The sequence below is a fragment of the Pipistrellus hanaki genome (genome assembly GCF_964339955.1).
Source record: "Pipistrellus hanaki genome assembly, chromosome: 12".
NCBI classification, from domain to species: domain Eukaryota; kingdom Metazoa; phylum Chordata; class Mammalia; order Chiroptera; family Vespertilionidae; genus Pipistrellus; species Pipistrellus hanaki.
In genome coordinates, this window is record NC_140514.1 from 52,947,111 (window position 1) to 52,972,226 (window position 25,116).

General features: G+C 49.6%; 1 protein-coding gene across 5 annotated transcripts in view; it reads right to left on the minus strand.

Moving 5' to 3' along the window:
- The window catches only part of AFF3 (ALF transcription elongation factor 3), a 464,310-nt gene that overhangs the window by 102,062 nt on the left and 337,132 nt on the right, over positions 1–25,116 (minus strand). The gene's annotated exons all lie outside the window — the stretch shown is intronic.

Genomic DNA, 25,116 nt, shown 5'->3' on the forward strand with positions numbered 1-25,116 from the left:
GGTAAAACAAAAAACAAGAAACCCTTCCAGTCCTGTGATTTCTGATGATGATAAAATGACATTCTTATCAGCACCGCCAAATTGTTTCTTTACAGAATATTAATTTTCAGAATAAGTCATTCCAAAAGAAACCTCACGTAGGAGTGCGCTCTACAGCAGGAATGCACGCAGGCCGGGCGCCAGCAGTGGGTCCGGAGGCCCTGAGCCCCTGTGCCCAAAGGCCCCCTCTCCTCCTCAGTCACCTTCCACAGACACCCTCAGTGTGCCTCCATCCCTTCAGAAGCCAGTCACAGGCCCATCGTCAGTGCATTCCTCTGGATGTTTTAAGAAGTCACTTCGGTGGCTTTTGGGTGAGCCTGGGAGAAAGACCTGCCAGGACGGGCGGTGGACAGAGTCCCCCCAAGGCTTCATGCTTCGGGCCGGTCAAGGAACTCCCCCGCCCCACCCTGGTTATAAAGTGAGGTGATTCCCGGCAATCTCTAAGGTCCATTCTGCTTTAGATTTCACAAGTCTAGGAAATAAATTTACCTCTCTTTTGAAAAGTAGGAAAGGCCGTATATTGTCCTTGAGATCACAACTGAGGGATTGCTAAGCAACTGCGGTGTGCCACTGAAGCCACAGCCACTGGAGGCCACGGCCACGTCCTCACAGGCTGCGCTATCCTGCCTGCCGGCAGTGAGACGTCTCATTCGCTCATTACTTAAGCCCCAAGCAAACAAACACAACAGCAGCCAAGACTGCAGAGCAAGGACTGTGCCCCCAACTGCTCGTTCTGTCCGTCTGGCCTGCCCTCCACTCCTCTGGATCCCAGGAACTCATCCCTGGCTTCAGAGCAGAGACGTGGGGAGATTTACTAAAGCACAGAGCACTGAGCACGGAGCACTGAGCACGGAGCACTGAGCACGGAGCACTGAGAACTGAGCACGGAGCACTGAGCACGGAGCACTGAGCACAGAGCACTGAGCACGGAGCCCTGAGCATAGAGCATGGAGCACTGAGCACGAAGCACTGTTCAGGAAGGAGCTGGGGAGGGGATGATGTTCTCTTTGTCCGGGAGTCCCTGGTGAGCGGCTCAGTGATGATAGAGCACAGAGCCAGCATGCTGGCTGGGCCGGGGCACCTTCTCCAAGACCATTTTCCCACCAAAAGGCACTCAGGCCTTCCAGATGAAAAACCCCAGAGAAGCAGGCCCGTTTTTTGCCTCCAGCCCTCCCTCCCTCTTCTGGGGTAAACTGCCCACTGCAGTTTGGTGCAATCTCACAGACTGCCCTGTGAGCACCGGGTGTTCTAAGTGTGGGTGGTCCTGTCAGTGTGGGGAAGGGCGGGAGAACACACACCATCGGCGCTAACCACCCGCCTGCTGCTCCATGGAAGTCCTGTCAGGGGTGGCGAGGAGTTTAATCTTTATCCAGGCAATCGTGTGTTCGGGTTTGGAGGCCACTGTCAACCGGAGCAGGAAACCCCAAAACCCTTCAAAGCGAGGGATCCTAGCCCGCCGCACACCGGCCGGTCTCTCGGCCACCGCACGAAGCTGGCGCTGCCCACTGTGACCACAACCGAGAAAACAGTGCGTCAGGGTCTCTTCTAAGGTACAGAGAACAGCCCCGTTTTGTCTGTTTTACCCATGTTCTAAGTGTGTAGACATGCCTCTCGCACCCCCGGTCCCAGCAGGGGGCGCCTCTGGCCCCGGGTCGGGTCTGCAGAGACTCGCCTGCTGCCATCGCTCAGAGGAAAAGCGGAGACCCAGCTCTCATGTGAGCAGTGCTCACCCCCCCACCGGGCTCTCACTCGTATGCACAGAATAGGTCCTGGCTCACATCTGAAAACTGAGGACCCAAAGTGAGAATCCTCTGCATTCCAGAGAGACTTCAAGAGGAGTCAGAATCCAATTACACTTCAGAATACCTTGAATCTGAGGAAAGGGCAATGGAAACACGGAGTGAAACAGGCACAACCAAGGGCCATTCTGGCTGCTGTTCTCAACCCGGGAGACCCAGCCGCAGCCCCTGCCCCCTGGAGCGGGGCCCCAGCCCATCCCTGCGCCGGACCGGCCCTTCTGCTTGGCTCCGAGGTCACAGCACAGCCCCCGTGGCTGGCTTCCAGGCACAGCGCTGTTCCCTTCACGCACTTTATTCTGGTTTAATGTCCATCAAGTGCCCACTTTTAATGCTGGAAATATCGGAGTGGCCTCTGAGGGCCTGGGGCGGGGTTAAGGTGGGGGCAGGGGGGGGGGAGAAGGGGGAGGCGCGAAGTCTATTTGAGGTTACAGCCGAACAAGAAACCATGGCCAGAGAAGAGAGCTGTGGCACCCAGGGCATCCGAGGCGCTGTCAGGTGGGGTGGCAGGAGCCGTGGCCTGCGCCTCCGCTGAAACACTTCCATGGCTCCCCGCCCCGCCCAGGAGACAGCACTGCTGTCATCTGTCCGTTTTCCAAAGAAACAGACTGGCTAGGTGTGGTAAACAAGACCCACAACAGCGAAAGTTCCAAACCAAGAGTAAAAGAAAGTGCGAATGACTTAAAAAGTGTTGGTTAGGCCATGGGGTTGGGGTGGGGACCTCTAATGACGTTTTTGAAAAAAGGCAATTCTGATGCTGGGAAGGCTGAGGACAGCTCAGGACGGATCACCTGCACATAGTGATCCATCCAGATCACCCTGCCACACCCCTCCACCCCTCCAGGGAGCACCGGCCAATGCTGCCAACCACCCAGAGCCCCACTCCCCTGCCCTCAGAGTCCCCCCCCCCCCCCGAATCCTCAAAGCCCCGCCCCCATCCTCAGAGCCCCCCCCATCCTCAGAGCCCCGCCCCCCCATCCTCAGAGCCCTCTTGGTGACTGAGCTCCTGATAAAGGGCAGCAGCTCTGTTTGAAGCCTGCTGAGCACTGTATAGACCCCCTCAGCCCATCCCCACAGCACCTCCTCTGAGGTGGGCATGCGGGGCAGCAGGCCCGGAGGTCAGAGCGGCTGCCCAGGTGACTCCAGCTCTGACACTCAGCCAGCCAGCGGCTGGACCCCGGCCTCAGGCTTTCTCAGCACAGAACCCAGCGCAGGGGAGCGTCTATAGGGGCTCATGTGTATGAACATTCCTTTTACCTCTGAGGCCATTAAAGCTGCGGAGCACTTATGAAACTTGATGGGTAAACAATTTAGGAGGCAAAGATGTTTCTGCTACGAAGTCTTCAAACGAAACCATCTGCTCTACTCCAGGCCACTGTGAACAGAAAAGGTGTTCTCGGAGGCTATGGAGGGGATGTAACGCTGCCGGGGTCCATTGATCCTAGGTGACTCTGCGTCTACGTCCACAGAAGACAGACAGCATGTCCGTCAGTCCGCCTGCACAAGGAGACATGTCCTGGGAGCTGTGGCCAGCCTCAGGGCCAGGCATCCTTAGCAGGAAGGACCCACGCCTGATGACAACAGGGACACCAAAATAAAAGGCGGTAAGGTCAAACTTTGCAAGTGAAGGCTGGACAGCAGAGGTGCAGCCAGCAGGGCGGAGACCCCGGATTTGCCCTGAGCACCCGAGGGGCTGCCCTCCTGCTGTCAGAGCACAAGTCAGCGCCCAGTGTGGCTGCCCTGCGAGTCTGCACCCGTAACACCTGGTGTGAAGGATCAGCATGCTTTGAGCCGTGGGCTGCATGCTTTCCTGTACGGACCGCGAGGAAGACAGGGTGCGACAGGGCCTCTCTCTGGAAGGGGAGACAATGGAACCTCGGTCTCACCACCGGTGGCAGCACTGGTGCCCAAACTCCCAACCACCGACTAATTCGCACGTGTTCACGCATGGGACCGCTCTCCATGGAAGCACCCCCTCCCAGGGCTGGCTCCCCTCACACACTGCTCTCACTGCCTCACTGCCCTCGCAGCCACTTCTCAGCGCTTACAAGCATGACGCGCAGATGCACGTGATTCTAACAGAGCCAACTGCTTCCTCTGAAGAGACGGTCCCTCAGCAGCTCAGAAAGGAGGGTTCGAGGCAGCCCAGCAACTTCCTACTTGATTGTGGTAACTTCCATGTGTGCCTCATCCTTCACGGAGCCACAGGAAACGTGTGCTGTAGCTGGTGCCCATGTTTTCAGGCCCCGCGTTCCCGGGCAGCAGCAGTAGCCGCCTGCCCTCAGCAGATGGCCACCTGGTTTCAGGCTCACTGTCTCCCAGGTACTGCGGCACTTCACCTGCACATGGAACGGCCGTCATTTCACAGAGCAGTGGTTTTTAATTAACAGGATTTCCCTGGAATTACTTGTCATTTAGGGCTCTTAACAGATGAAGCCTTTAGTCCTTTAAAGTTCATTTCATTTAGGTATATCTTAATGGCTTTTTAAAAATCCGAGCTTAATTGGGCTGTTTGATTCTCAGATTTGTTTCTATAGCTGGTGCTACTCCTGTCTCCCCCTATTTGAGATTTAAAACCAAAGACAAATGTTTATGACTCCCCATTAAACATATTCATATATGCAAATATCTACTCTAGCAATTAGCAATGCATGATAGCCCATTCGTTATGCAAGTACACCCCTCTGAAGGCTTACCCGAGCCATCATCTCTACTGCTCGGAACACGGGAGGGAAAGCTGTAAAACTCATTTTATTCTGAAGTCGGTCAGGGCTGCCATCCCCCTGGCTTATTTTCATCCTGGTGGCCACCTCCTCTCTGCATCTGTTTAGAGAATTTAGCTCGTGCCACCCCAGTCCACTGGGGACCAGGACGCCTAGGGTGGGCTCACACTGTGATGCAGTGGGTCTGAGGCACATGAACTCACTGGTCTGGAAGCAAACGGAGAATCAGAACAAGACACAGGGCTGGGCTCGGTGGCCTCAGCGCTCCCCACGCCGGTGCTCTCCCGTCGGGGTGTCAGTGCTACGTCTTCTGAAGCCTCAGCGATCCCACGGGAGACAGGAGGCCTTTGCTCTCACTCTCCGTCCTGGACTTCTCTTCCCGGGGTCTGCGCTGGTTGCCAGTGACATCACAGAAGGTCTGGTTCTGCCAGGCCGATCCTGGGGCAAAGGTGCGCCTTACCTCTCTGCTTATCACCTTATTCTTTCTTCAGGACAGTACGTCCCAATGGTCCCTTTCACTGATGTACAAGCGGCGGAGTCCACCTGCCACCTTCTACGCAGCCTGCCTACCTGGGGCGGAATCTCACTTCCTGCATTTAAGAACCCGGGAAAAGCCACCTCACTGAGGAAACCTGACCAACCCTGGCGAGAATGGGATGAACGCGTGCCCTCAGAATCTCCAGTGAGCCCTCGCCGACGTGGCTCAGTGGATAGAGCGTCGGCCTGCAGACTGAAGGATCATGGGTTTGATTCCCATCAAGGGCACATGCCTGGGTTGCAGGATCCATCTCTCATCATTGATGTTTTTTATCTCTTTCTCCCTCTCCCTTCCTCTCTGAAATCAATAAACATATATTAAAAATAATCTCAGGTGAGCAATGGCTTTCCCAGTGTACTAGACCCACATCTACATATTGAAACAGGACGAAGGGAGAGCAGAGGAAAACGAAGCTCAACACCAGGACTCCGTCCATGGTGCTGAGTGTGGGGAGGGGATGAGTCCTGAAATGGCAGCCCTAGCCTACGCTGGAGTCTGAGCTGTGTCCCCGGCTAGCCCTGTGAACTTGGGAAGACATTTCATCTCTCTAGACACCACTTCCACCTCTCTGAAACGAAGCTTGGGTAACATGACCTCTGCAGCCTGAATCCCATGATCTGTCCCGTTAGATGGGCGAGAAGCCAGGAAGCTGCTGGAGGGTGAGGAGGGAGCAGAAAGGGGGAACACACCGCTGCTGTGCCCGCAGGAGGGGGCGCTCTGAGTCACGGCCCAGGGAGCAGGGGCAGCCTCACCAAAGAGGCTCCTGGGCAAGGCGGACGCGGCAGGGAGGCCTGCCCACTCGCTGCCCTGGGTTGCCGGCCCCTCCTTCTCTTGGATGCAGTGCCGGCACCTCTCCCGAAAGTTGTTTGCAATATCCCAGGCGGTCTGGCTTCAGGTTGTGTCCCTGTCAGCCTCGCTGGTTGTGCCTCTCCTTTGGAATTGCCGCTGAAGCAGGGGCCGGGCCGCCCGAGGGAGCTCTCGCTCCGGGGACACGGGCTCGGCCCACACCCCCCGAACATCCCCCCAATCCTCCCACCCAGAAAGATGGCGCACACACAGCTCCGGAGATTATAGAAACAGGAAAGTCTCCGTCTTTTCCATTTAGGGCAACGCGGACCACGGTATAAAGTAGCATTCTCCGAACATAGTAGACGTGAAAATTGCTTCCTTCTGAGAGAATTTCAGGGAAACCGGGTTGTGTGTATTCAATGATTTCTAAAGAGCACTTTGATAGGGAATGCTTTCTCCTCAAAGATGCTTTTATAATTCCTGTCCTTGTTCCTTACAAGGACTTCTAGAAAATTACGTTCTGAACCCGCTGTTCTTGGTATTAGGATGAGGTTGGAAACGCGCCACAAAGTCAAGTGCAGAGCAGGGCCCTTGTCCGAGCGGACACCAGGGAGAGGCCGCAGGACCCTGTCAAGGGCACAGATCCAACAGCGGGCTTTTCTCCATCTCACCCTCTCCGCAGGGGGCTCTGTCCCTAAGCGGAAGGAAACTGAGATATTTATGGGTTTGGCTCAAGTGTGTGATGCCAGATATTAATTGCTTGTCAGTTAGTCAATAAGCTGGTTGCCTATTCTGGTTGCTAACTATTGACTTGCATATCTAATTGATAACTTTTTTTCAATCCTCACCTGAGGATATGTTTTTATTTTATTTTTTTAGAGAGAGAGGAAGTGGGGGCATAGGAGGTTGGAGAAGAGAGAGAGAAAGAGAAAGAGAGAGAGAAAGAGAAAGAAAGAGAGGGAGAGAGAGAACACTGATGTGAGAGAGACCTGAGCAGGGATTGAACCTGCAACCTATTATAGATATGCACCCTGACCTGGAATTGAACCCCTTTGGGTTTATGAACTGACACTTCAACGGAGACATGGGCCAGGACTTCATTGACAGCACTGAGCGTGAGAAAGCATTGACTCAGTAAGGCCACTTGTCCAATAGGCTCAGATTTGTCGGTTTGTTCACAATACATGTTTTTTATTTTTTTGGCTATTGTTATTGACAAGTTAATTGCTACGACAGTCTCTAATTAAGAGACTTATTTGAACAGATAAGCTGTTAGGACTGGAAAAGAGAACCAAGCATAACCTCCTAATTAGCAAATGCATGCTCTGTAAGCTGCATGGACCTCACATGTTGCCCGAGTACCACCTGCCACAGTGGTCTCAAACCTGACCGGGCATTGTAATCACCGGGATCTTTCAAAGGTGTTGCGCCTGGCCCCCACCCCACCCCATACTCAGATGTCACGGGTTTGGGTTTGGGAACCACTGCATAACACAGAACTAGAGACACAGTCTTAACAGGTCAAGGCCTTGACTAGCTCTGGACCTTGGTTAAATGCTGAGTTTTAGTTTGTCCATCAACAAAACAGGATGACAGTCAAGTCTCACACAGACAATAAAGGTGAAAACAGACTGTCGAGCCTCAGAGGGGGCTTCCTCAGTGCCGGGGCTAGTGTTTACTGGGTGCTCAACGCTGACTCATGGCTTCAACCCCGGAGATTCTGATTTTACTGGTCTCAGACTGGCACAGGCGTCAGTCTTTCTGACGTGCCTCCCCGATGAATCTACCTGCACCAGGACTGGGAAGCAGTGCTACTGCTCCTAAAGCCACCTCCAACCCACAGGACAGTCTCTCTTCTCTAACTGCGCAGACCGAGTGCACTGTACGAGGACTGCCTATCAAGGCATCTGTCCTGTCCCCTCCCCTCCCCTCCCCTCCCGGCCCCACCATTTGAATGAGATTGCTTCCAGGGGAGGGGTGAGTTTCCCCAGTGCCAAAGATAAGGCACAGCCCATCCTTACTGGAAAGTTAAGGATTTTTAAAAAAATATATATTTTATTGATTTTACACAGAGAGGAATTGAGAATGATAGAGTGTTAGAAACGTCGATGAGAGAGAAACATCGACCAGCTGCCTCTTGCACAAACCCACTGGGGATGTGCCCGCAACCAAGGTACGTGCCCTTGACAGGATTCGAACCCGGGACCCTCCAGTCCGCAAGCCGACGCTCTATCCACTGAGCCAAACTGGTTTCGGCTTTTTTTTTTTAAAGCCTTAATATATATATATATATATATATATATATATATATATATATTATTGATTTTTTACAGAGAGGAAGGGAGAGAGATAGAGAGCTAGAAACGTCGATGAGAGAGAAACATCGAACAGCTGCCTCTTTCACACCCCCTACCAGGGATGTGCCCGCAACCAATGTACATGCCCTTGATCAGAATGGAACCCGGCCGGGACCTTTCAGTCCACAGACTGACGCTCTACCGCTGAGCCAAACCGGTTTCGGCAAGTTAAGGATTTCTATCAGGGACACTCGATTGCCAAATCAAATGGGCACCTTTGTTTCTTCATCTTGTCTGAGCGCTCTGGTCTATGTGACGTCATGTAGGTGACCTTAGGATGTGACACTCCTTTCTTGGAACACTCCCTGCACAGCTCCTCTAGCTCTCCAGGTTCTCTTTACCTGTGACCTCCCTTTCCTTCAAGCATTTGCACCTTCCAGCCACTTGCACTAGTCAATGTCACCCCAAGTTCTGGCCCTCAGGTCCTTTCTCTTCTGTACCGTCTCTTCCCTTTTCCTTTTCTCAAGGATGATCTATGACCGTGTCCTCCAAAGGCCACAGGGTCAACCGCACCCGGGATCTCTGCACCAGGCTGCCCAGAGCTGAGCCCACACAGTTGATCTCACTGGGCATCATCAGCATCTAGGAAAGTGCCGAGCACAGAATCACACACAATAAGTGTCGAGCAAATGAATTAATCTCTACTTGGATGTGCCTCCACCTTGATTTGTCCAAAACCGGAACCCATTACCTCCCTAAAAGCCAACGTTCACTGCTGAATTCTATGTCCCGGTCTGTGGCACTGCCATTCAGCTGGTCAACTGGTCACGGCTTACAGACAGTGGAATGCTCAGATGTGTCTGCCCCACCTGAGTTCTCTTTAGGACCCCCCCCCCCCAATCCCTGTCATAGCACTGTAGTCCATGCCTCCGGTTCTCAGTATAACAGCGCATCCCTCCCTGCAGTCCTTCCTCGGTCCTGTTTCACACCTTGCTGCTGTCCACCTACAATCTGAGTCCAGTCTCTGCTGCTTCCCAAGGCGCCAGGCTCTCCATGGCCGGGCCTCAGCTCACTGCGGCTGCTCCCCTGGCCTGGCCCCTGAACTCCATCCTGGAACAGTACAAACTACACATAGTTCCTCTTCTCTGCATCTCAGCCCGGCCTCCCCTCCTGCCTGAGCGCCCTCTTTCTGCTCACCTGTGCCTCACCCTTCAAGCAGGGGCCGGGCCGCCCGAGGGAGCTCTCGCTCCGGGGACACGGGCTCGGCCCACACCCCCCGAACATCCCCCACTCCTCCCACCCAGAAAGATGGCGCACACACAGCTCCGGAGATTATAGAAACAGGAAAGTCTCCGTCTTTTCCATTTAGGGCAACGCGGACCACGGTAAAAAGTAGCATTCTCCGAACATAGTAGACGTGAAAATTGCTTCCTCCTGAAAGAATTTCAGGGAAACCGGGTTGTGTGTATTCAATGATTTCTAAAGAGCACTTTGATAGGGAACGCTTTCTCCTCAAAGATGCTTTTATAATTCCTGTCCTTGTTCCTTACAAGGACTTCTAGAAAATTACGTTCTGAACCCGCTGTTCTCGGTATTAGAGGATGAGGTGGGGAAGGTGCCATGAAGTGCAGTGTGTGCCAAGCAGTCAGGCACACTGTCCAGTCTAGAGTCAGACCAACGTGGGAAGGGCGCAGACAGGCCTGCAGGGCCCGGGCCACCAGGGCGGAGTGGCTGCTGAAACGTGAGTGGCAGCACTGACCGGCACACGCTGCTTCCGGAGTTCCTACAGGAGACTGGCTATTGTAGGCACTTTTTATCCAGATCTTTCCAGTAAAAATGTGGATTCTCAAAATACATTTTGGTTAATGGTATCTTATAATATTTTTTAAAAGAAAACTTAACTCGTGTTTTGAAGGATTTCAACACAGGCATAGTGGAGTTTTTTCATTTTATATTTTTTTCAGTTTTCTTGGGGGAGAAGGTGGGCGTAGAGAGGACCAGGAGGAGTGATGGGGAAGGACGGAGATGCCTGCGTGCTGTGCTCGGTGTCAGGAAAACTGGGTGTGTCCGTCTGAGCATCCCGGGCAGGGGCATGGGCAATGGTGACAATGGCAGTGAGCAACGTGTGTTTCAGGGGCTCCTGCTCGCTTTGCTGTGACGTTGTCTGGAGCCTCGAAAACCAATCCCTTCGGGGAGCTGAGGCCCAGCGGAGGCCTAGCCGTGTCAGAGGCTCCCTCCCTGCCCTTTTTCTTCTCCATCTGATGAATCTTAACCGGAATCCCCTCGCCTCCCACCCTGCCATCCCACCTCAGGCTCTAGCTTACCAGGCTGGTCCAGGCCAGGCCGTGCCCAGCCGGCACATCCACCCAGCAGAGTCAGGGGTGATGGGGGAAACTTAGAATCTCATTTGTCACCGGCAGCTCCGCATAAGGTTCTCCCATATATCTGTGTCCAAATTATCTTCATGAAAAATACGGACCAAACACTCAGCCAAAAATGTAGCACCCTTGTGCCCTTGGCTCCACTAGGACTTCTTATCTGTTATCATCGCTGGTTAAAGGAACCGTGTACACCTTTTTAAAAATCAAGGTGGTTTCAGCCAGAGAAAATGAGAGTTGGTGGGGAGTACAGAAATGGCATTGCCTCCTGGACCCTGGAACGTGCCCCTCTGGTTCAGGGCTGGTTGCTGGGCAACAGGAGACACTATTGCATGCCCCATCACGACCCCTTTCCCTGTGATAACAATTCCTTCCACCTTTCCCTTAGCACTGGACAATAAACTCACTTTTTTTTCTTTTTTCTTTCATTTAAAGAATGAGCATGACAGCCAGTGAGTCTGGTACCCAATTTAGACTCTAACTTGGCAGCTCCTCTCACCGAGGCAGCATTTTGCCGGAGATGCTCCCGACTTACTTGTTGCAGCCTCTGCTCCATCAGCCATTCCACAGGGCGGCCGGCCTTCCCCGCACGGGTCTGGAGGCGCATTTACACCTTCAGCCTCACTCCTAAGATCTCTCCTGGAAGTGTCTGAAAGCTTTGGCCACGTTGGCAACTAGTAAGAAAAGTTATATTTCTGGGCCAGGAGCGGGCACGCATCCATCCCTCCTCAATGACCTTCAAATGTCCTACTTGTCTACTTACAAGGAAGCTCAAGGTTCAGGGAGATGCAGGAAGGCGCTGACACCTGCACTGGGAACGTGCTGGATTAGCAGCTACTCTGACACTCCGTCACTTCCGCTCCACGGCCCGAGCGCATTAGCTCTGCTAGGCCCCCGCTTCCGAGTGGAAACTGAATAGCTCACAACCCCTCAACTTGAAAGGATTATTGGGGAATTGAATAGATAACACAGACCAAAGCATTCTGCAAATTATAGAGCACAGAATAACCGTGAGGACCAGGAGGGTGTTGGCTCAGAGCCTGGCACGCAGGAGGATGGTGAGAGATGGGAAGTGAATGGAAGGGCCACTGAATCACCACCAATTCCTGGCAGCCTGACATGAGTCCAGAGGCGAGGGGGGGAGGAAGAGCTGGCACACTACATTTGGGCTCAGCAGGCTCCAAGCAGCTTCCCTAATTGACAATGAACTCCATCATCTGGTCATGCTTCTAAAGAATCAGTTCCAATGACAAAACACTGGGAGACGTTTATTCGAGCAGGCTGCAGCCTTCGGTGTCCCCTGGCGCTGACAGGCAGGCAACAGCCCTTGTTAGCTATCGGGAGAAGACAGATGTGCAGGTGAGGAAGCAGGAAGCTACACGCCCCTTGCCTTTCCTTCCTTCTCTTCCCCACCCCATCCTGCCACCTGTCCAGCCCTACCTGCCCGCCTGCCCCTCAGCACACCTGGGACTGGACCCCACGCTGCTCTGCTGTCTTGCTTCTCTCATTCTGTCTGCACTGGTAGCCAATTTCATTCACTTTTGCCCTCAATCCTTCTATTGTTTGCGGTGGTTCCTGGTATTTCATCTCCCCTCTCTGAGGCCAGAGACCATCTTTCAAGTGTCTTTTGAGTGCACCAGTCCCTGTCAGAGGGCTGGGCGCTTGGCAGGTGATAAACACCTATTGATACGGAGCCTGGACACCTGTTAGAGCTGGCACCTGGTCCCGGAGGTGTGGGCCTTCAAAGGACCTAAAGAATGATCCGATATTCAGAAAGATGATCTTTAAGGAGCCTCGATGGAAGACCGAGGGAGGGAGGCAGATTTTAAGAGGGAAAAATTTCCTTAGGTCCAGAGTCCTTGTATGAAACCGCCCAGTCTGGGTGTGTTTGTTTCAGGATTCAGAGGCTCCTTTGTAATTTAGAAAAGCCACGGGTGCCCACCCCGCACATTCCACAACGCCCCGCCCCGGGCAGGCCTGGGTGTCTCCTGAGCAGTCAGTTGCAGGAAGTGCGGTCAGAGCTACTCCCATTGAGTCAGGCCTTCCAATGGGTTTAAAGACGGCAGGCGTTCGGAGCCTTTACCGTTTCTGAACTGAGGGAGAGATCGTGGGTCAATATTTTAAAGGAAAGCCCTCCAAGGAGAACGGGTCTCCTTAACTAAGGCTGAGCACCTGGAGGGAAGTCAGGGGAGAGGTCAGACTGAGGAGCGGCTCAGCCCAGCAGAGGGAGAGGTTTGGGAGCTCCAGGCCGCCCTGGAGGAGGCAAGGCTGAGGCGGTGAGCGGGGTGGGGTGGAGAGGGGCTGGCAGCTGGCCAGAGGCCGGTGCTGGCTGTGCTGAGGCCACCGGAGGAAGCAGGGAGAGGAACAGGGATGCCTAAAATCACTTTGAAAGAGTTTGCATTACTTTTCATAGTCGCACTGCCCCCTCCAGCCCCTCACACCCCCCCCCCCCCCACATGCTGGTCAGTTATCCAGAAAAGTGTTGCCTAACAGAAATAAAATGGGAGCCCATTGTAATTTAAAAATGACTAGTAGCTGTGTTAAAAAAGTTTAAAAATGGCAAAATCCACTTTAATAATACATTTACTTAACCCAATCCACCTGAACATTGCCATTTCAACCTGGGACCAGTAACAACGACTACTGACACTTTTCTGCAGAAGTGCTTTACACGCCCAGCCCACCTCGGGCCGGCCGCCTGTGCCTGTGGCTCAGCCCACCCTCAGCTCTTCACTGGGCGGGTCTCCAGGGCGGGTCCCTCAGTACCTTCACTCCTGTGAAGTTTGGCTCCTTAAATTCATTTCGTTCTCCAGCCAGACGACTGGGTTCTAGGTATTATATCTAGGAGCAAAAGCATCCTTTTTAGTCAGATCTCTTGAGATAGGCTAGAAGTGTGCCCTTAAGCCACAACAGATCAATCTGGGAAATGTATTTTCTTATGAAAACTCTGACTTTCCCTGCGCGCCCACAGCTACACAGGATGGAGGAGGCTGCTTCTGCCTCACTTTCCCCCCTGTAAGTGAGCCTGTTTAGTTCCAGCAATACAATAAGCAGAAGGTCTCACAGCAATGCAGCCCTGCTACTGGTAAGAAATGGGTTTCAATTAAATGTGTAATTCTGAGAATTCGTGGGCACTTATAAGCACCTGATGCCATAAGACAAGGGAACTGATAAGAAAGGGAAATAAAGCATCTCTAAAAAGAAAGATCCACCAGTCATTTTCCCTAGCCAAAGAACTCTCCAGATCACGTGGCAAGCTTCCCTGTGTGGGGAGGCCCCACACCACTCCAACAGGGCACGTGCTAAACCTTCTCAGCCTGACTGCCTCACACAACAGTAAGCTGTCCAAACCCATTCAAACAAAATCGATTATTTTTTTGGTAAGGGTGCAGACAAAATAAATTGCCCGAGAAATCAATTTGACATAAAAGCTTTGGCTGCTTGGAAGAATGGTAAAACATTCCCTCAACATAGCTTCATTCTCTCCCATCTCACGCGACATCCCCACATGACCCAGCATCAAGACAGGTGGTTTATAACACAGGAAGCAAAAACCATGGCATCTTAGCTGCATAATATGCATTTTCCAGCCAGATAATCCTAAGCTTCTGTTATTTAAATTCTGCATTGCATTTAACGCAAAAGGCCTAATCCGAGGTGTGCATTATCAGCTACACAGATATGTCAGCACCCACTCAGTCTGCCACACAAGGAAGAGAATCAAGTTATACTTATTACTATACTCTGTTGCTCTTGCCTCTTTCCACTCTAGACATGTGGTTTCTGGAAGCCCAGACCTTGACCAAGGAGGGTTCCACCCGCCTCAGAGCAGTGTGTGGTTCCCAGGCTCTGGTGGAATTCCCGAGGGCTACCAGCCCTGCTGTTCCCTTCGCTCTCATCCCCTGCCACCTATTTCTCCTGAGAGGGCGAAGCCCTTGTGACACATTCAAGCTGTGAAGACATCAGGACTCTTAACCCAACTTTTCTTCCCAGCCCGAGGAAAAGGCAGCCAGCTGGCTCTTCACAAGAAGAGATGAGAAGCAGGAGGCAGCTGATGAGGGGCGTTGCACGGGAGTTTGGAGTTCGGATGAGGTTTCTGCAGACTGGAGAGTCCTCAGTGCCAGGAGGTGTCCTGCTGCCCCCAGCTGGGTGGCACTGAGCGGGGAGGAGATGAGATGCCTTTGCCCATCCCCTCCCTGCTCTGGGTGTGAGGGGTGGTGTATGCGTGTCTCTTCAGGCTGCGGATATCATACCTTGAAAAAGACCTTCCAACCCAAAGACTGTGAAGAGCCCCAAGTTTTTTCAGAGAAAGGAAAAAAAATGCAAGTCTCACTCTAGAGAACCAATGTATTAAGGGCAAGCGTTCGTAAGACGATGAGTTAGGTTCAGTGCATAACGCCATTGCAAAGGCTCATCTTATTTTAAATGAGCAAGAAGTCCTGCTCTTGCAGAAAGGTCCCTGGGATCAGGACAAGAGAAAAATAAGTCCCACTGAAGACCCAGGCCCTGAAAACTCCTTTCAGGGTCTGCCAGCTCTGCCAAGGGTTCAGAGCTGAGAATCCTTAGGTCCAAGGATCTGAATTCTCCTCCTGCTTCGGATGTTAACTACATGACCACAAACTTCTTTGTGATTTCTTTATAATGGGAATAATAAAACCAACTCTGCCTTCTTCACAGGTTGCTAAAGAAAACATGATCTAACAGAATAGAAAGTGCTTTGAAAACATCACTTTATGAACATAAATACTGCAGTATACAAATCCCTAACCTTGTGAATTTGCATGCTTCCCAAATATCTACTGTCTGTATCACAATGTCTCGTCTGTGATGCTCTATGATATCTGCATCTGTTCTTTCTTCTCTAAAACGTCTCTGTATGTCCCTGACTGTTCAAAATAGAATTCCAAGTGTGCATCATCCCCAGGATTGGGCAATGGCAGAGTGCTGTTATTCCTGGACCTCACCCCAAGTTCCAAGACCAGACCATCTCTAGATGTCTTCCCAACTTAAAAACCCTCCTGCAAGCTGTGCCACAGTCTCTGGCCAGGCATCTCTGTCCTTGCCTTTGGACTTCTGTTTCAGCAGCTTAGTTGTGTTTTTTAAAGCTCCCGCCCTGCCCCCAGCCTGTGTTTTCCAACACCACTAATGAAGGAGTGCCCGAGCCAAACTGGGCATCTCTTCATGAGCCCACTTGTGACTCATGTCTTGAACTGCCCAGCATCGGGGCTGGGTGGCTGTCCATAATGTTTGCAGCATTTGGAAATTCTACCTCAATCTCAATCTAAGAGTGTTAAGCCTGGCTGACTACATTCATGCAACAGAATCCAAACACTCTGACTCACCTTCGGGGTCTGGCATTCTTGGGCTTTAGATATTGAGACAGTGGAAAACTTTTATATCAGTATCGGTGCTGCCAATAATTTTTATTCATTTAAGGACTTGACCTTTTACAAGTACATATTTACCCAATTTCCACGGCTCCTCATTGACCAGACCTAGCACTCTCTGCAAGGAGAGACCACTCTACACTGCTCCACACATGAGTAGGCACCAAGTGAGATTAGGCATCAGTACTTTGTAATCTTCATCATAGACACTGTACACATTTTGTTAAATTCACCTAAGTATTCATTTTCTTTGAAGCAATTAAAATGGTATTTTAAAAAAGTTTTGTGTCTACTTGTCAATACATAGAAATGCAATTTATTTTTGTGTATTGATCCTGTATCCTGTAACACTACAGTCCTCATTCATTCTATTTTGTAGGCTCTCTGGGATTTTCTATGTAGACAATCATGCTATCTCCCAATCGAGACAGTTTTAGTTTATCTTTTCCAATACGGACACCTTCCATCTCCTCTTCCTGCCATATTGCAGCGGCTAGAACTCCAGCACTACATTGAGTAAGAGTGATGATAGTGAACACCCTTACCTTGCTCTCCACCTCAGAGGGAAAGCATTCCCTCTTCCACTATGAAGTATGATGTCAGCTGCTAGCTGTCAGTACTCTGTAGATGCTCTTTATGAGGCTGAGGAAGTTCCACTCTCTTTCTAATGCACTGAGAGCTTCAGTAATGAATTGGTGTTGAAACTTGTCAAATATTTTCACTGCATCAGTTGATATGCTCATATGTCTTTTACTCTTTGGCCTGTTTATGTAGATTACATTGGTTGACTTTTAAATATTGAACCAGCCTTGCATACCTGGAATAAATCCCACTAGCTCATGGTATATTGTTCTTTTTATATACAGGTAGGGCAAAAGTAGGTTTACAGTTGTTCATATGAAAAATAATACAATAATTAGTATATAATCCTATCTAATAAAAGAGTAATGCGTAAATTGATCATACCTCCACTACACCCACAATCAGGAGCAAGTATGCAAATTAACCCAACCAAGATAGCTAAGGCCACAAAGCGAGAAGGAAGCTTGGGTTTCCCAGCAATGGAGGAAGCCAAGCTTCTAGCACACCCTGGCAGGCTTGGACTCCACTCAAGGCTACAAAGTTTTAATTATAAAAGATAAAGAAATCCCGCCCCCCCCCCAAAAAAATGGTGGCAGCCACAGAGCTAGAGAGAGCAGGAGGCTTGAGTTGCCCCCAGTGATGGAGGAAGCCAAGCTTCCTGACCTGCCTTGACCTCCACTCAAGGCTACAAAGTTTCAATTATAGAAGATAAATAAACCCCAACAAAAATGGCAGCAGCCACAGAGCTGGAGAGAGCAGGAAGCTTGGGTTTCCCTGGTGATAGAGGAAGCCAAGCTTTCTACCGGCCCTGGCTTGCCCTGGCCTCTGTTCAAGGCTACAAAGTTTCAATTATAGAAGATAAATAAATCCCAGATACTAGGGCCTCCACTTGGGTCGCTGGGGGGGGAGGGGGGGCGGGGTGTGTGTGTGTAGCCAGCCTGCAAACTATCATAGGCCCCTCACCCAGGCTGCCCCATGCCCCAAGGGAACCCCCACCCTGACCCGGGACACCCTTTAGGGGCAAACCAGCTGTCCCCACCCGTGCACCAGACCTCTATCCTATATAATAAAAGAGTAATATGCAAATTGATCATCACTCCAACACACAAGATGACCACCACAAGATGCCAGCAAGGGAAGGCAGTTGGGAGGGACCAGGTCTGCAGGGGAGGGCAGTTGTGGATGATCAGGCCAGCAGGGGAGGGCAGTTAGGAGGGACCAAGCCTGCAAGGGAGGGTAGTTGGGGGCAATCAAGCCTGCAGGGGAGGGCAGTTAGGTCCACACTTGGAATTTGAACTTCATTGTTGGTAGTACAAAGTTATCAAACATTTTAAAGCAGAGAAGTGGCATGAGCAGAATTGTACTTTGAATGTATTAATCTGACAGCATCACTGGATGAAGAAACTGGTGGCAGGGCAGTCAGGCTTCTCCAGAGGATGGGGAATGAAGCATTGGAGGCCTAAACAAAGGTGTGGCCATGGGAACTTTGGAGAAGCTGAATATAGGAGAAGCCATGGGAATAGAACGTGATAGGATATAGCAAGTGATTGAATCTGGAGGCCAAGGAAGGGAAGAGAACCTGTCATTCTGAGTCTGGGTAGCATTATTAGCAAAAATAGGCATATAAGAGAAAGAGCAGTGGGCGCAGGAAGGGTCTGTGGGGAGATGGAGAGGAATATGAGATTCTGAACATGTAGGATTTGAGGTTTGAGTGAATGTCTACATAGACTCCCTAGGAGCTCAAGGAAATCATGAATTCGAGATCTCCATCTGGGAGGCTTCTGGACAGAGAGATAGGAATGGGTGAGATCTCCATGAGGTCATTGAGAAAAGGGACAAAGACTGAAGCCCGGTAAGAAAACCAAGAAGATGCAATATTGAGACAGACAAGGAATGAATGGTTCAAAGAAGGCATGATCAACAGGTCATGGGCTGCAAAGTCATCAGGAAGTTAAGGACTGGGAAAGGGCCACTCATGGGTTTGGCTCAGTAGCAGATAGGTCACGGTGACCTCTGAGTACTGATGTTAGAAACCAGCTGCAGCAGACAGGCGGCCAGGAAGGCGGGATGGACTAGGAGACAGTTTAAGGTGAAAACAATGGGAATGAGGATGCTGCTCCACAGACCCTGCACAGCTGACTAGTTTATTTTCCTTTTCAATAGCCCACACCCCTTTTTTGCTGAAATGAATGTGGTTCAGTTAGGCCAAAGGTGGTTTCCAATTCTGACTAATCAACAAAAGTAATTGAAAGATTTCCTAAAAATACAGCTTCCTAGACCTAAACCCAGCCACAGTGATTCAGAATTTCTGTGGCGGGGCCCAGGAGGCTGCATTTTAAAGCCCCTTTGGTAATTCTGAAGGTTGGCTATTCTGGGACCTCCTGAGAATGGTTTTCATCCGAGGCCATATGTTAGGGCAGCCCTGACTGACCGAGACTCTGCAGGGCACCGGGTTAATATTTTACAAAGCTCCCCAGTGATCTGATGTGCACCCAGCTAAGAACCATGGTAAGGAGATTGGATTGAAAATAAATTAGTTGGCCCTAACTGGTTTAGCTCAGTGGATAGAGCATTGGCTTGCAGACTGAAGGGTCCCATGTTTGATTCCCGTCAAGGGCGTGTACCTTGGTTTTGGACACATCCCCAGTAGGGGGTATGCAGAAGGCAGCCGATTGATGTTTCCAACTCTCTATTCTCCCTTCCTCTTAAAAAAAAAAAAAGAAAAGAAATCAATCAATAAACAAACAAACAAACAAACAAGTTGGATGGGATACTTAAATTTACCAAACTGATTGGTTCTCTGTTATTTATGCCACTTGACAATTTCCTGTGGAGAGTGCTCCTATTAAAACTGCACCTGATCTAACCTGCTCTCACAGGCTGCTGGGTGTGGCTCCCGCTGCTCCCGCTGCAGGCCCACGGGCAGCCAGGCCTGGCGGTGCCATCTCCGGCTCTTTGGGGAGAGACTGGCTTTAGAGACTTTTGAATCCTCTTTAAGGGAAGCATACAGAATAACACTGTTCTTTCTCTGAACTAACCTCCAATGTACTTTATAAAACAACAGCAACAAGATGCAGGATGGAGAAAAGATGATAGAAAATGCAATGATAGTTCATATTTCACAAATATTAAAAAATATTTTCAGGCAGATTCATAATTAGTTTGATGAGAAAAGTCCTTGCACTGTTAAGTCAGTTTGTTTTAAAAGCATCAACAATAATACAAAACTACAGAACTGAGAGCCTAGCACCTAATTGTATAGCTCTCAGGTGAGATGTAAGCCTAGCCCTTTAAATGCCTCTCAAAAAAAAAATTTTTCCCCCCCACCTTTTATTTCAAATGATGGGAAGATGCAATTCTGCTCCAGCAGCCCCTAGGGTCATCTGAGACAGAAACTGTCAGTTTCTCTCCCATTTTATAGAGCATCCCATTTGCATACTCAATAGACAGTATAAGTTCAAAGGCCATATTCCCCAGAACGTACAAATCTTATAATTGAAAGATGTAATAGTAATATGGAGATACTCTTACCCCGGGGAAGGCTGGCTCCAGCGGTGGCTCAGGAAGTCAAAAACTAGTAAACTTGCTTGTAATAACATCCTAAAATCTCCAAAGGTTCTTTTCTCCCATGCACAGTTAAAAAGCCATCTCCTACAGAAGTGTCACATCTGTGACGTGTCCAGATTAAGGCAAGAGTTGCTTGCTTATAGTAATTTGTCTGGTTAGAGATGAAAGAAAAACAATCTGTTTGGAAGCTGTCATTTAATATTTTCTAATTAAAAAGAAGCAGCATCTTCACGTTTCTCAGCAGCACTGTGTGATTTTTAAAGAGGTAAGTTCTTCTCCATGTCAGGTATCTGACAGGTTTTTGCATTTCAGTGCAAAGCAGACAGACAAAAGGTTACCCAGAAAGTTTCAAGCGCATCTTAGTAAGGTAAACGGAAGTTAGGAAGCTTCTTTGGTATCGAATTACTGAGGCATCTTATTGAAAACCCCAAATCCTCCTTGCAATTAATAACGAATTGTGGTTTCTGACCAGGCTGGAGCTGAGAGCCTTTAAATTCCAAATCTTTCCATTCCTGGACGAGCTTTGCGCTTCAGATGTGAATAGGATGCCTTTCTCTTTCTGGCCGATGTTCAGGCTGGAGTCTGGGAAACAAACTTTTTCCATCCCATGACCTCAGTTTCAGGATTTCTTTCTTGCAAAATGTTAGTTGTTTTACTTGGCAGATTGCCAGAATTCATTCTCATATTCTCTCTCTCTCTCTCTCTCTCTCCTTGTATTTTTTCTATTTTTCCTTCTCTTTTTTCCCCTTCCTCACTTCTTCACCTTGTCTGGCTCCTATTCTTCAATAAATTATGGATTTGAGTTAGTTGGACCTAACTAAGCTTTATGTGTGGTGTTTGGTAGGGTTGCTAGAATTAGCAAATAAAAAATATAGAATGCCCAGTTAAATTTAAATTTCAGGTTAAAAAAAACACACTAATGTTTTTTAGTATAAGTATTTTCCAAATATTGCATAAGACATGCTTATACTAAATAATTATTCCCAGACATTGCATGGGCAGAACTACACTAAAAAATTATTCCTTCTTAATCTGAAATTCAAATTTAATTGGGTGTTTTGTATTTTATCTGGCAATCCCAGTTTGAAAGTTAAACAGAAGGGATAAAAAAACAACAAAGACATCCATTTACAAGTCCTGGAAGAAGAGAAGTTTCCGTCCCTCTGAATGCCTTTGTCTGGGCACCACCTCTCCTGGCCTTCCTTTCGTTGAGTTTTGACCCATCAGCTTCGCTAAAAGCTCCACAGAACACACTGCACTCCCACCCTGAGCAAGCTCAGCAGGTTTCAGGTCTCACCAGGCACCACCTGAGTCCAGAACGTGCAACGTCATTGCCCAGGCAACCCGGGGTCAGAGACCAGCAACAAAACCCACACAAATACTCTTTTTAATTCACCCTTTTTCTTTAAAATCTGAACATTGAATTTAGTATTTTCAAGGCACTGAGTGTTCTCTCCACAGTTCTTGCTTTGCGGTGATTTAGCATGATTAGTGACAGTAATTATTTAAAAAAATAGAATTCAAATGTACTCTGAACTGTACTAAAATGATGACCTCTTGGACATTCTGAAAGTTAAGAAAGATCTTAATTACATTAATTATGAATTCAAGTGTATTTTCCATTGTCTATGTATTAGCATACTCAGGAATGACACATAATTTTGAAATGCTGCTCCCTTATTCAGAGATACATTAATATTCAGTATTTTGAAAAGATTTTGAGGTTGAACAGCTGAAATTGAGGCTGTATGGACATGTGATTTAAAAGCATGGGCTCAGGAGTCAAACTGAGCTCAATTCCCAGTTATCATACGAGCTGGATGACTCTGGGCAAGTCGCTTACCCTCTCTGTGCATCATTCCCTTTTCTGTAAATGGGGACAACCACCCTGGAGAGCAGTGAGAATGATGTAAGTAAAATGCCCAGAAGAGTGCCTAACGCATGTAAATGCTCAGTACATTTTTTTGGTGGGAGGGTGAGGGTCACATGACCTAGCCCAAACTGTCAAAAGGCAAGCAAAACGCAAAATCAGAGCCTGTCTCCATTTTTACAATTGGCTCATGAAAAAAAAGATTTTTTTCTTGGGTTCAAATGCAAAATACATGTTTTTTTCTCCCAAAATCGTGAATAATAATATTTTATGTATTTACCCATTAAAAATGGTTTTGTTTTCAGAGTCTACAACTTCTGGGGTTATATGAAGTTAGCAGCATATTGCTTCAAGAAGTGAAGTTGTGTGGTTGACAGAACCACCCAACAATGGGTATTTTTCTTGTCTCACCTACTGATTATTCCCTCTGCCCTCCAAAAACTCCAAAAGCAAAGCAAGAACACTCTCTCCCCTTCCTCAGAGGCCACTGACCGATCCCGTCCTCTAGCCTCCGTGTGACACAGGCTTTCCTGTGCTGCCATCTGGCCCTCCGACCTGCCTTTGAGTTGGGAGCCAGCCTTGGTGCCCAGCAGAGCTGGGTCCACAGGGCCCGCTCAGGAGCCTGAGTGCCGGATGACGTCACAGAAAGTGCTTTCAAGTCAGACCCCCAGGGCGACACTGGCTCGGCTCTACCTGTGAATCTCAGTTTCTTTATCTGTAAAGAGGGAGGTTCTCATGCTGCCTACTTTTTGAATTGCTATTCAAATTCAAAGACTCGACTCTTCTGCAGGGTTTGTAGTTCACCTGTGGTCTCTGCACAGCGCTGCCTCATCTTGTGTAGGGATCCTGTGTCTACAAAGCATTTGGTGCACAGCCGGGCACAGAGTTAGTGCTCAGTCTCTGCTATCTCCGAGTCCCCTAAGCGTTTACATTGGCACCGGCCCTCTTCTAAAGAAAGGCCTCCCCCTCATTGTTAAACAGGAATGTCTTAACGTAGAAACGTGAGCGTGTGCATGGGTGTGAAAGTTTGGTCAGCGCCCATTATCCCTACATGCCAGTCATTGAACATGCCAGTCATTTAAGAAGCTAAAAGTGGGGGTGGAGTTTTGTGGTAGAACTGTACGGGCAGAGGCTTAAATACCTGACATGCTTTGATGGGATCACGTGACCACTGCTGACCGAAATATCCCGGCCAACAGCAGAAGGCGCTTGGAGGTGAGCAGGTGGGCCCGGGCCGTGCAGCCGTCCTCTCATTTCCACCCGATGAACTCTAGACTCCGTTCCCTGCTATGGCCCCGACCTCCATCCCTGTGCAGAAAGCTCCCCTTTACCATTGCCTGTAACCAGGCCTCCTCCCATCTCCTCTGCAAGCCGCCTTCAGCCTCTTTGGGACGGAATCTCTCAGAACTGTGGAGGTACCCAAGGCTCTAGGGCCATACCAGCCATGTGTTTCAAAACAGGATTTCTTCCTCAATATCTCTCCCACTTCCTGTGCCCTCCGCACTGGACCACAGATCTAACGGGGTGCCATCAAGTGGCTTTGCAGCCTACCTGGCCGGAATTTCCGCTCTGCCAACTGTGCGACCTCCACAAGCCAGCACATTTCTCCGAGATCTCGACTTTCCATTCAGGAAGATGAGACGTAATAATGTAATGATACACCTCACTGGATTGTCACGAGAATTAAATAAGACACCGTGTTCACGAGAGCGCCTGGCGCAGAACAGGCACTGAGTACACGGGAGCATCATCTCGGGGCGGCTACCAGGGGCGGGTCGAGCACTGGGGCGCGAGGCCAAAGGGAAGCTGATCTGGGGACAGCGGGGAAGGGACAGAACCCGGTCTGCGCATATATGAGCTCTGCATTTCGGAGGTTCATCGGCTCTGAAGTCTGCAGATGAGAAAGAACAATCCTAGCGAATAGTATTTCTGGGAAAAGATACATAAAACGCACAAGGGGACACCAACCATCCTGCGTTACTGCGCACATTCATTTATTCACGCTAATGATTCCTTGTTGAATAAGTGTTCTGTTCTAAAGGCTGGGCCCGGCTTCAACACCAGGTCATGAAGAAGCTATCTGAAAACAAACATATGAAGCCAGTATGTGTGCTCCGTCTGTTCATATCAGGCAGTATTTATTGATTATAAATATGGTAACATTTGTTGATTTCCCACAGTCCCAGTGACTCCCAGAAAAACGCCTCCATCTGCCAAAGCTACGGAGAGCACAGAATGCTCTCCGTGTGCTCACTAACCTCTCCCTCACCAGGAGTCACTGCAAAGCACAAACTCCCTGTGGGTACTCCACCTGCCTTAACCATACGTGAACGAGGCAGTGGCTATGTCTAATGAGGGGTCACGGAACGACTTTACCTTCTCGTAGGATATACACCTCTAAGTACCTGCTGCTGGAGCTTTGGCAGAGTCCCACTCTTTCCTTCCGTCAGTCCTGGGGGAATGCATGTGGGTTCTGAGGGGAGGACTGCAGGGTGCCCCCTAAGCTAGTCACGTCCTGCAGCTGGCAGATCTGAGTAAAAACTGAGTCACTGGATACAGATCTTTGGACAAAATTCTGATCCCTTTCAGCCTTGGTTTCCTCACCTGTAAATGGGGGAAGAAAACCAGGCCACTGGGCAGACTGAAGAGGTCATTTCCATAGTGACGCAGCCAGGGCTAGCACAGGGCAGTGCTCAGTACTGTCACTGCCTTCTCCTCCCTGCCCTGGGCACACAATGTCTTGTCAATAGTCAGCAACTGTTGTATTTTGTGAACATGGCTGACAAAAGTGAGTCTGTGTGGTATGACCTGCATTTAAACATATTATAAAGAATTAGTGGCCTGGTGCATGAATTCATGCACATTGAAAGGAAATTAAATAGAAGAAATATTTTAATATCGCTATTTGCCTTTTCTCTATAATAGAAGTGTTAACTAAATTCACAATCGACAATGACAGATGGAAATACATGTGTGTGATTGGTGCCAGTGAGAGCTTCAGGGGTCCTCAAACTTTTTAAAGTGGGGGCCAGATCACGGTCCCTCAGAGAGCTGGAGGGCCAGACTATATGAACTACTAATTCCTACTGTAACACCTCGGCTGAGCTCACTGCCCAAAAAACCTGGCGGGCCGGATCAGACTCCTTTGCG